We start from the raw sequence: 11,176 nt of genomic DNA on the forward strand, positions 1-11,176 counted from the left end.
TCCAGTGAAATCGGCAGGTAAATTAGGTGCTTGCGATATGTAGATTACGTGAGTATGTCAAAGCTAGTTTACATGCAGTTTACATGGGTATCTCGAACGACATATAAAATTTGTGTAATTTTTGAATTTTCAGTAAGAACCCAAAATTCGAGATTTTTTATATCACATACACGCCTGGTCACTACAAGAAGCATTTGAAGTTGACGTACATTCTAAGATTCTTTGTATCACAAATGCTTATGAGAATTGCATTTGAAAAAAAATTAATTTTAGGTTCTGAGATTTTGGTCAATGCAAGAATTGCATTTGAAAATTAATTTGATCTTCATTGTATCACATACATGCCTGAATGTGTATTGCAAGAATTGCATTGTATTACTGCAAGAATGCGTCACTGAATATGTACTGAATGTGTGTATTGCAGTTTGATAAAGCCACATTTTATGCGTCACTGAATGTGTTTATTGCAATTTACAATGACAGGACAAAACGATGGAGTTTGCCATGGATGTAGAAAAAGTGGTCACATCTTTGCGGATTGCCAAAATAAGGTCCCTTGCCCGTGGTGTAAAGATGCATATGTGAAGTATTTTGCGGTGGTCAAGAACACTAGAACAAAGGTAAATTGTTCAAGTATTGTAGCAAAAATTGCGGATTTTGGGAGTGGGTCAAAAAGGGTGAAACGTCTGGTGAATCAAGTTCCGTTGACAACTCCTTCAGTAATCATGTGTCTACCAAATTAGAAAACAACGTCTCTTGCATGTTCAAAACGATGTGCCGATTAACTCAAGAAAAAGACGTGGAGATAACTGTGACAATACGCAAATGAAATGCAAATGCAGAATGTGATAAGAAAGGAAAGAGGCCGGTATGATTTTCTGAACTAGTTTTAGATGTCGACGTTTGAAGTTTCTGTGTATCTATCAAATGTTTCTTAGTTTGGAATTATGAATGAGTGCATATTAGTGTATTGCCTAGTTGCTAGGCTGGTAGGAAAATGGTGATTTTCAGATTGGAACTATCTGTGGGCTCTATATTTTTTAATCAGTCACCATATGAAGTTCGATCATTTTGTTATTGGTATACCAAATGTCCATCAGTTTGTTTTGAATGCTGTTTCTTTAACCAAATTTGCAACCTTTAGCAGGCATATGTAACAAGTTTAACAGAGGATGAATCTGGTTCAAGTCATTCCGTCAAACAACTAAGATTTGCAAGCTCTAAACCTAGAGAAATGAATAGATACGGTTGCTGTAATATTCATTCTGTCCATTTAGCAAGAGAAATAATCATTGTAGTGCCTGGTTTGGAGATAAATCTGAAGTCAGACAGCTGAATTTATTAGTAACATCAAATTACTCCCTCTGATCAGAATCTGCCTACTAATTATAACAATTTAGCCGGAATTTGGTGTCTCAATATGTAAAATAAGGCTAAAAAGAGAAGTACTACTTAGAACACAATATTAAAATATCAAAAAGCTTTATAAACCACAATATTACAGTGCGTCTGTCTCACAATAATATAACATGAAGGACATACAACATTCCATAAAGACTTGTATGAAGATAGCATATGTTGAAAACCAACTTAATGCAACAGCTTTACGTGGACAACTTGGCATGTCAACTTGTATAACTTCTTGGCATCGTTAGTTTCTAAGCTGGTTTGAATGGAAAAACTTATCCAGAGAGTGCCTCTCCCCCTAGAAATTGTAAGTTTCCTCCATCTCGGTCTGGTAAGCATGGGTACAAGTATGACATTTCCTGAAAATCTATGCAATCCGGTCAGTAGTACCCAAAGAAGAAATTAAATAAATGATGCACTCTCGTAGGTAGAATGTTTATCTATATACTTACCTAGACCATGGAAGTGAACATGATTGCAGAACGAAGGTATAAAACTTTGTTGTATGAATGCAAGACTTTGGCTGTCACCATGCAAAAATTATTTGTTCTATGATTATGTTTGAGATTTACTGTATTTATTCTCCATATTTCGCGGCTATCCATAGATGCAGTCAACCTCGCTTTACAACCTATCTGAATGGTTGTTGCGATTTCAAAGAACCAATTGTAGTATTACTTCTTTTTCCTTCACGATTACATGTCAATGTGACATATCTCACAATACCATCGTCGTCCTTTTTGGAATTTCTTTTCCTAACTGGAAAACCTTCACGTACGCAAATTCTTTGTAGTAGTCAAACAATTTATTTTCATCATTGAACTTCATATCGACCTCGGGCACTCGCAAAGGCATACCATTTCTTGCTACAATTTCATCACCCAATAAGTTCACTTTCTCCACGACATTCTTATACTTAGATTCTACCAAAATAATTTCATCCACATTCTCCAGCACATCTTTCCCTATAACGTAAACGTAAAATCAGTTGCAGTAATGATTTTTCCACAGTACATGTAAATTTCGTCATGAAATTATTGAACCGAACTGTAACTTTCTCTCAAAAGATAATGTCAACCAACATTGAACCAAAAATTATTTTTTCATAACAAACATAAAGTTTCAATGACTATTAACACAAGTTTTTCATTCACTAAAGAATAAGGTCAAGAACATCCAACACATTGCATTTTTGACAATATCAAAAAATACTCATTATCTTTATTTGTAAATTTTTGTCCAAAAAAAATGCCATCCAACATTGAACCGAAACAATGATTTCTTCCCAATACATGTACATTCTCAACAACTATTAATGCAAGTTTGTGATTAACTCAAGAATAAAGTCATCCATTTCAGCCAACATTACATTTTCAAGAAAATCAGAAAATACTCATTACCTTTGTCTGTCATGTTTCGATTAACTCCTTCCAATATCTATCTAAAAGTATTTGGCACTGCAAATGGTGAAATTTGTCGAAGAGGGGGCGTATTTCGCGCCTTGTTTGAAAGTAAGAGAAACCACAGTTTGTTTTGGACGTATAGGGTAGGGTAAAGGAGGCCCAGTTGCTTTGGATTCAAAATAAATACTTTTTTATTCTTTAGTGGTAGCCAGCTTTCTTATACAAGAATTATTCTGATTTTTTTAATCAATAAATTCACCTTCTTCTATCAAGTACCGTGTCAAGTAACGGGTACAAACAAAATTATTCTTTAAATAATTGATGTGCATAGTATGGGGATCGGGGAGCATTTGGACTAAATTTTTGACATGGGAAATTGCCGTGTAGCGGATTGAAGATAATTTTTGACATTTTTGACATGTGTGTAGCAATTTTGATTAAGGTCGGGATTTTTTTCTGGCCGTGTAGCGGGACTGATCCGGCGACTGCATGGGGAGCAGAAGGGAGTACATATATACACATGCAAACAAAAGGGCAATTGGAAAATTGAATACATTAATCACTTTTTGGTGATGCCTTTTATCCTTTCTTTATTTAATTTCGACATTATGCTAGGCTAAGTTATTGTGCTAATATTTACGATAAAACTTGTATCATGAACTTTTAAATCTTAATTTTATTTATTTTTTACGATAAAACACGTTTTCAGTTATTGAATAATTGGCATTGATTCAATTTTCGCTACAATTACTTGATCAATAGCTTTATGAGTTTGTGGCTTGTTTTACCCTCGAAAGATGGAAAATAAGTTTGACATTGTGTCAATTGTCATAGAGTTCGACATGAGATAAAAATATACCATTATGCTTTACGCGATCTTTAACAACTTAGGAATATTGGTCTTAATAATTGAATCATGTTCTCAAATTTATAATGTTTGAAGTTAAGGGGATTCGGGATCCTAGTACGTTTTCTTTATTATTATATTTTTATAACACTTGCACTTAATTATAACCTTGTATTTATATTTTTGTTAAATTAAGTCCTGCATTCATCCATAATTTAAGTGGTTACAATTTAATCTTAGAAAAATCATCAATTTCAATTGTTTCGATTAAGGTGAAGATAATTTGAATATAAACTAGTACAATTTTTGTGAGATGATACTTGAATACAAATAAACTTTACTTTATTACTTGTTAACGAATTATACACTTGTGGAGTTTTAAATCGAAATATATTTTTCGTGAACCTGTGCAAGAAATTGAATCAATTACTAAAGGATTTGACCACCAATATATGAATTTCATGTATACTAACTAGCATGAGGATGCAATGCTTTGCTATCTCAATAATGTACATATTCAAACTGGCCAATCTGCTAAAATGACATGATTAATCTCACATGTGGAGAGCTATGCAAGATAATTTTTTTATTTTCATTTTTATCTAAAGATGGAGAAAATACTCTTGGAATTAGAAAATACTCTTGGAATTAAAGGGAAGCTAAAAACATATGTGGTCATTTTCCTTCCAAATGACGAAACACGTGGTGTCACTTTTAGCAATTGATAAAGCAGGTAGGCTTTGACTTGGAAGTAGTTGTCTAATTTTGATGGTTTATGGACACTACAAAATCAAGCCTTTTCGATCTTGCGTGCTTGACATAAACCCTTTTGACATGACTAAGAAATTGCCGCTCATTTATGGGAAAGAAACTAGAGACCATTATAATTTGGTGAAGAGAGATATCAAGCTGAGCTGGCATAGTTATTCCTAAGTTCTCCTTGTTACATGCGGATTGAATTTGACATGCTCTCCCTTTATTTGAGGATCTTTGTAGGTCCCAATTGCAGTGCATTTGCAGTTCAGCTGCCTCGTTTGCTTTAGACAAAAGTGGTTTTGTTGGGGTTTACGGAAATGTGGTCGAGATGGCGGAGGTGATTGTGCGGCTGAGGGTGTAGAGTCAAAACTGAGTTTTTAGTATTGGGATCCACTTATACATGCACAACGAAAAATTAAAATTATTTCGATTCCCACTGAGGATCCCTTTGTGTTTAGATAGAAATCGTGATAAAGATTGTACCTTTGAAGAATTCTGCAAACCTTTTGCTTTTCTTTTCGTTCCAGCAATCTTGATTCGTCACCCACAGCTGTCCAATTGTCCAACCTCCAACGGTGATCCACACAGAGAACAAGATTGCAGCTACCAGGGTTTTTCCTCTTGTGCTAGCAAAAATAATGAAAACCATATGGATCTCAAACCCTAACTATGTATTTATATAAACCCAAACGGGCTCGGTCCGGTCCGGTCCAATATTTAATTAATCCATTTAATTAAATCCGGTACGTGAATTAATTAATCCAATTAATTAATTCGGGGCTATAAATAACCAATCCAATTAATTAATTTTATCCAACGATTGGATGACTTAATTAATTGATAATTTGCAATATTTCAATTCTCTTTTGTGTGCTACCCATCAGATTTTCGACCACGATGCCTAACGACGTGAAATATTATTTTGATCTAATCAAAGTTGATAAATTAAACATCCTTATAATTTATCACAAATTCACACTCGCCGCCCCATATTGACATCTAGCAATGTATCAGAGCAATACATGTGACGGAAAATGTCACGTGGTATGACAAAATCAAAACTGTTCGTTTATCATGAAACTATAATCCCTTCTTCAATATGACTTGATCAACTATGAGATATGGAAGTGTGTCAATCTTAATTATCGATCATATCTTTCATTCTACTATTAAGCCAATATGAGTCGAAAACTCCTTTTCGACTTATATGTATACCTTGGGCAAAGATTTCGTTCTTGACTTAATTGAACGAAATGCAGATCACAATCTCTTACTATCTAAGAGTGGTGAATCCTCTATTGGTCATTCACAGCCTTCATATGGTTTTTGACATACCCGAACGATGTCGAATTAGCGGTCCTTTGCAAAGCAACATCCAATATCGTCAAAGCATGACTGTCCTCATATAAGGTACCATGACGACCTCAAGTCAAAGGACCAATTCCACTACCGAATGTTAGAGATTAACCACTGACACTCAGATAATTATCCATGTGGAATCTCTCGACGGGTCTCCAATATTTTGTTCTATAACAAAACATCCACGTGTTCATTTAAGTGTCACCACACTTTAACTTGTAAGATCAAATACTTACTTCACAAGTAAGAAATACCACACGTGATGGTCTATCCGTAATAACGATATCCATATCTCGTTATTACTTACGATCACGGACAATTTAAGATTCAATCAGATGTAATTTGTATCTCACAATCACAACTCCTTGTGATTAACAAATTACAAATATTTGAATCTACGGACTCTATTATTTATTTAATTGTCTATTAATTAAATAATAGATCTGTCATTAAATTGCATTAATTATATATCAAAAGTATTTATGTCCAAAATTGATTGGACCTAGGGCATAATACTTACAAACTCCCACTTGCACTAGATCCAGTCACTTATGTATCCAATATCATAAGTCTACAAGACGATCATGTTTATGCTACGACAACTCTTTGTCAGTGGATCTATAATGTTGTTAAATGTGGGAATTTGTTCTTCTCTTTACGTCATTTCTTTGCATTATATCTCTGATGAGATTATACCGTTTTAATACATGTTTGGATCATTGATAAGACCTTAGTTCCTCCACTTTCGCAATAGCTCTATTGTTATCACAATACAGCGGCACGTGATCAACAATATCAGGAACTACTCCAAGTTTATTTATGAACATCATGATCCAGATTACAACTCTTTGCTACTTTTAAAGTAATCATGTATTAGGTTTCTACTATTGAATCAATGGTTGCTTTACGTTTGGAACCTTTCCAACTCACCGTTTAAGAGTAAACCAATTTCTCCATATAAAATCTTCTCAATATTTTATATAGATGGGGACAAATTAAGCAACCTTCTAGATCTATCTCTATAGATCAAGTTGTTTCTCCCATATCATTCATGAATAAATCCTTTAACAACCATTATTTCAACGATTGAAATATAGGGATGTCGTTTTCTATGATATTAGGAATACGACAATACTCCCACTATCTTCTTGTAAACACACAATTCGTCTTCAAATTTGATAAAATCAAACACTTTGACTTTTCCATCAAATCAAAGATTTCAGCTCCATAGAGACTTATCATAACCTTTAGTTACAATATGCAACTGTTGCAAATAAAATCCGAATGGACTTCAGCAAGGCCACAGGAGAAAGGTTTTACCAAGGTCAACACTTGACCTTTGCTTCTAGCCTTGCTTTGTATATATGGATATTCACATCCACATCGACCCTTCCCTTGTAAACTATTTACAAAACCTTATGGGTTTTATTCCAACAGGAGGTTCGACCAAAGTCCAAACCTTGTTCACATACGCCGAGTTCATCTCGAGTATCATGGCCTCTTGTTGTCTCTTTTAAGTCAACACTTGACTTTATTTTGGTGCAACTAGTAGGTTAATTATTCTCGATCAGTAATACCCAATTAGTAATCATGGATTTACACCTTCTTAAAGGTCAAATGATCCTACTAGATTCACATAGAACTGATATGTCCTCAGGAGTCTTTACTTCCTGATCAAGAGTATGTCTCATATCAGATATGGGATCAAACTCAAATTTATCTACTTGGTTAACTATATCTGTGGACTCTTGAACTCTTTCAAGTTCTATTTTACTCTCACTTTCCTCTCCTAGAGTAAATATTTTCTTTAAGAAGACGATATGTCATGAGACGAAGACTTTCTTCATGATAATAGAATTTAAATTCAAATGTCTCCTTTGAATATCCCCACAAATACGTATTTATCAGATTTAGTGTCAAACTTATCCGATTCAAGGCACTCAAATAAGCGTCATGGCCCCAAACTTTCATATTAGATAAATTGGGACTTTTGCCTTTCCATAACTCGTATGGAGTTCTGTTAACCATTTTAGATGGGAAATGATTTATTGTGTTGCACACTGCAATCCATGCATGACCCTAAAATAATTTTGAAAAATTTGTATGACTTGTTATTAATCGCATTATATCTAATAGTTAACGATTCCTCCTTTTAGATACACCATTATACTGCAGTGTATGTGGAGAAGTCCACCACAAGAGAATCTCATTCTCTCTTAGATAATCTAGATTTTATCATTAACATACTCTCACTTGATCGAATCTGAATGTGAGGGTATCTTTACCTATTTGTTTCTCTACTTTTAGTTTGAATCCCTTGAACTTTTCAAGAATTTCATGTTTAAGTTTTCATCAAGTATACATGATCATTGATGAAATGCAAGAAACATTACCTGACATTAATTGATACGAGTCCATATGCATCACTATGCATTAGATCAGTAATTATGCTGACTTTTCTTCTTTTCAAGTAAAAGAAGATTTGGTCATTGTGACAGACATGCATAATTTGTACTTGTCAAAATCAATTAATCCCAAGTATACATCTCTATGTAACTTTGGAATTGCCTTTCATCTATATGACAAAGTCCGTCATGCCAGATTTAGGTAATAATTAGATTATCGCATTTATGCCTTATAATTTCTATACTCATTATAGAATCCTTAGTATTAAAGAATATAAACGTCGTTTTGTAATTTACCATAGCCATTAGGATCTTTATCAAAATAAATAAGAACAACTATTGTCCTTAACATTAAAATAATTCATGTCGGAACATGACATTCATTTTAATGTTCCAGCTATGGTTGGTATAAAGCGACGTTTCTTTAATTCCAATACTAAACCAAAAGGCAATGGTAAGAAGTATATTCATATGGGCAATGCAGTAACCTTTGCGCATCTCCATCGTGTATGTCAACTTCTCCCTTTCGCAGTGGTCTACTTCTTTTTAGTTTCTCCATATTTGTATAAATATAGGATTTACATCTGGTATCAAATACCTAAAAAAATCGTGAAGCAGACGTAAGTCATGCAATATTCCTTCGAATGGCCTTTCATTCTATAATGAAACCAAGGGTCATTAGATTTGGTATTGTCCTTCGCTTTGACGGTCTTAACCATATTGGACGCTTTCACAAAGCCCCTCTAGACTTCCTCTTAATATCTTTAGAGGAATCAATGGCTTGCCCACTACTAACTTCGATATTGGGCTTGACGGTCTTAAGCATGTTAAGCAACTCAATAATTGTGCATTCAAGCTTATTCACGTTAAATTCATAATTAGTTATGAATAGCTTTCTCTAACAGAGATTGCAGAACCAAGTCACTACTTAGTTCATGGTTTATGATTGAACTCAATTGAGACATTTCTCAACGTCAATCATCTTCAGTGTCTAAGTATCGATTGTAGATTACTCTGTCATTTTGCACCGGTATAATTGTTTGGAAGTTTCATATCCTTTCACACACGATTATTATCATATAACTCTTTGTAATGAAGAATTATGTGTTAACATCTATACTTTCAAGTCGCTTTTGTAACTCAGTGACATAGTTGCAAGCATCACATGCGTGCAATACTATCTCATCACTGTGATTATTATAGTAGCCACATTTTCCTTAGTTGAGTCATTATCAGGTGTTACTGAAAAATGGCTACTTAAGGACAATCAACTTTCTCATGTCTGAGAACAATTTTCAAATTGCAGTGCCAATCAAAAAAATTTAATTTGGTTGTTGGCATCCAATATGCCTATCAGATACACTTGGTTACTCACTATTCAATAAATATAAATGACGAAAAGAAAGGGAATAATATACAAAATGCATCAATTAATTTAACATGGACTTTTATTAAATTAATTATGCTCCCACTGTTTAAATAAAATTTATGACTCTTTTACATAAATTTATGGATTTCATACTTGATTCCCAGTGGGCTGGGATCTCATCTATTAAATTAAGACCTTGAATGTACTCAACAAACCTTAATATAACATTTGGGTAGATACTATTATCAATTGTATCTCCATACAACTCCCAAATCATTAAACTGACAACTCTTTGTTTTCACACATCCTATGTGTTAGCTTAACATGCCTCTAAAATTTATCTCCTTGAGTGTACTCAACAAAAGATAAATTTTAGTTAAATCAAACACGTCATTCAGAAATATCAAATATTTCGTAGTGTCAAACATATCCCTAATGGACCAACCTTGAGTATACTCAACAAGTTGAGATGATTTGGGACTCCGATTTTTCACTATAATGATGGAAGGCGATTATAAATGTGACTTAATATTTTATGGAGGGATTTTACATTGAAATGTCTCATCATGACAATAATATATATATTATTATACATTTACCATGCAAATAAATATATATAATATATAATAGTGTGGACGATGATGAACTTTTACTATCTAATCTTCCCGAGCCATAAGGAAGACTAGTTGGTCAATTCCTAGGGGGTACAGCATTGAACAGTATCAATGCATCATCTCCATGGTCTCCTCCTCTTCTTGTCTCTTCAATTAGTTCAGTTGTAACATGTATTCTATACTAGTTGTCACGCAAACCTAAATGAAATTGGACTCGCAGGCCCATAGAAATAATAATAACAATAATGGACTCGTAGATCCAAAATGATCAAGAGCTCACAGGCCCAAAATAATAACAATAATCACAGGCCCAGAAAACAACAAGAATAAAAATTAACCATTCAACACATCCATATGGTCGAGTCCATAATCGTCCACTAATAATACATTCATCATATAAATGTATACCTATATAATATCTAATATTATATGCAAATAAGTTTCAAACTTCTAGCAATTAAGATTGTCTAAACTCTTTTAGACAAATGGATCGGAACAATTAAACAATTAATTAATCATATTAATCAATTATTTAATTAACGGGCATATTTAATTAGAATCAAATTTTAATTAAATACCATATTAGAGTCCAACTCTAATTCAACAATTATAGAGCTGGATAATTTAATTAAAATTAAATTTTAATTAAACATCAAATTAGAGTCAAACTCTAATTTCAAAATTTAAGGCGGATGAATTTAATTAAAATAAAATTTTAATTAAATAACAAAATTAGAGTCCAACTCTAATTCTAAGATCTTAGGGCGAACATGTTTAATTAAAATCAAACTTTAATTAAACATAAATTAGAGTCTACCTCTAAACTAAAATAAAATTTAGGGCAACACAGTTAAATTAAAATCAAATTTTAATTAAATGTCATATTAGAATCTAATTCTAATTTCAAAAATATAATCCGGTGAATAATTAATTAAAATCAAATTTTAATTAAATATCAAATTAGAGTCCAACTCTAATTTAAATTATATTTTTGGGTGAATAATTTAAATAAAATC

At 33.1% G+C, this 11,176-nt stretch overlaps 1 pseudogene; it reads left to right on the plus strand.

Moving 5' to 3' along the window:
• Window positions 1–4,265: 4,265 nt before the first annotated feature.
• The window catches only part of LOC111397998, a 10,532-nt pseudogene continuing 3,621 nt past the window's right edge, over window positions 4,266–11,176 (plus strand).

Source organism: Olea europaea, chromosome 7 (assembly GCF_002742605.1).
Source record: "Olea europaea var. sylvestris chromosome 7, O_europaea_v1, whole genome shotgun sequence".
Classification (NCBI taxonomy): domain Eukaryota; kingdom Viridiplantae; phylum Streptophyta; class Magnoliopsida; order Lamiales; family Oleaceae; genus Olea; species Olea europaea.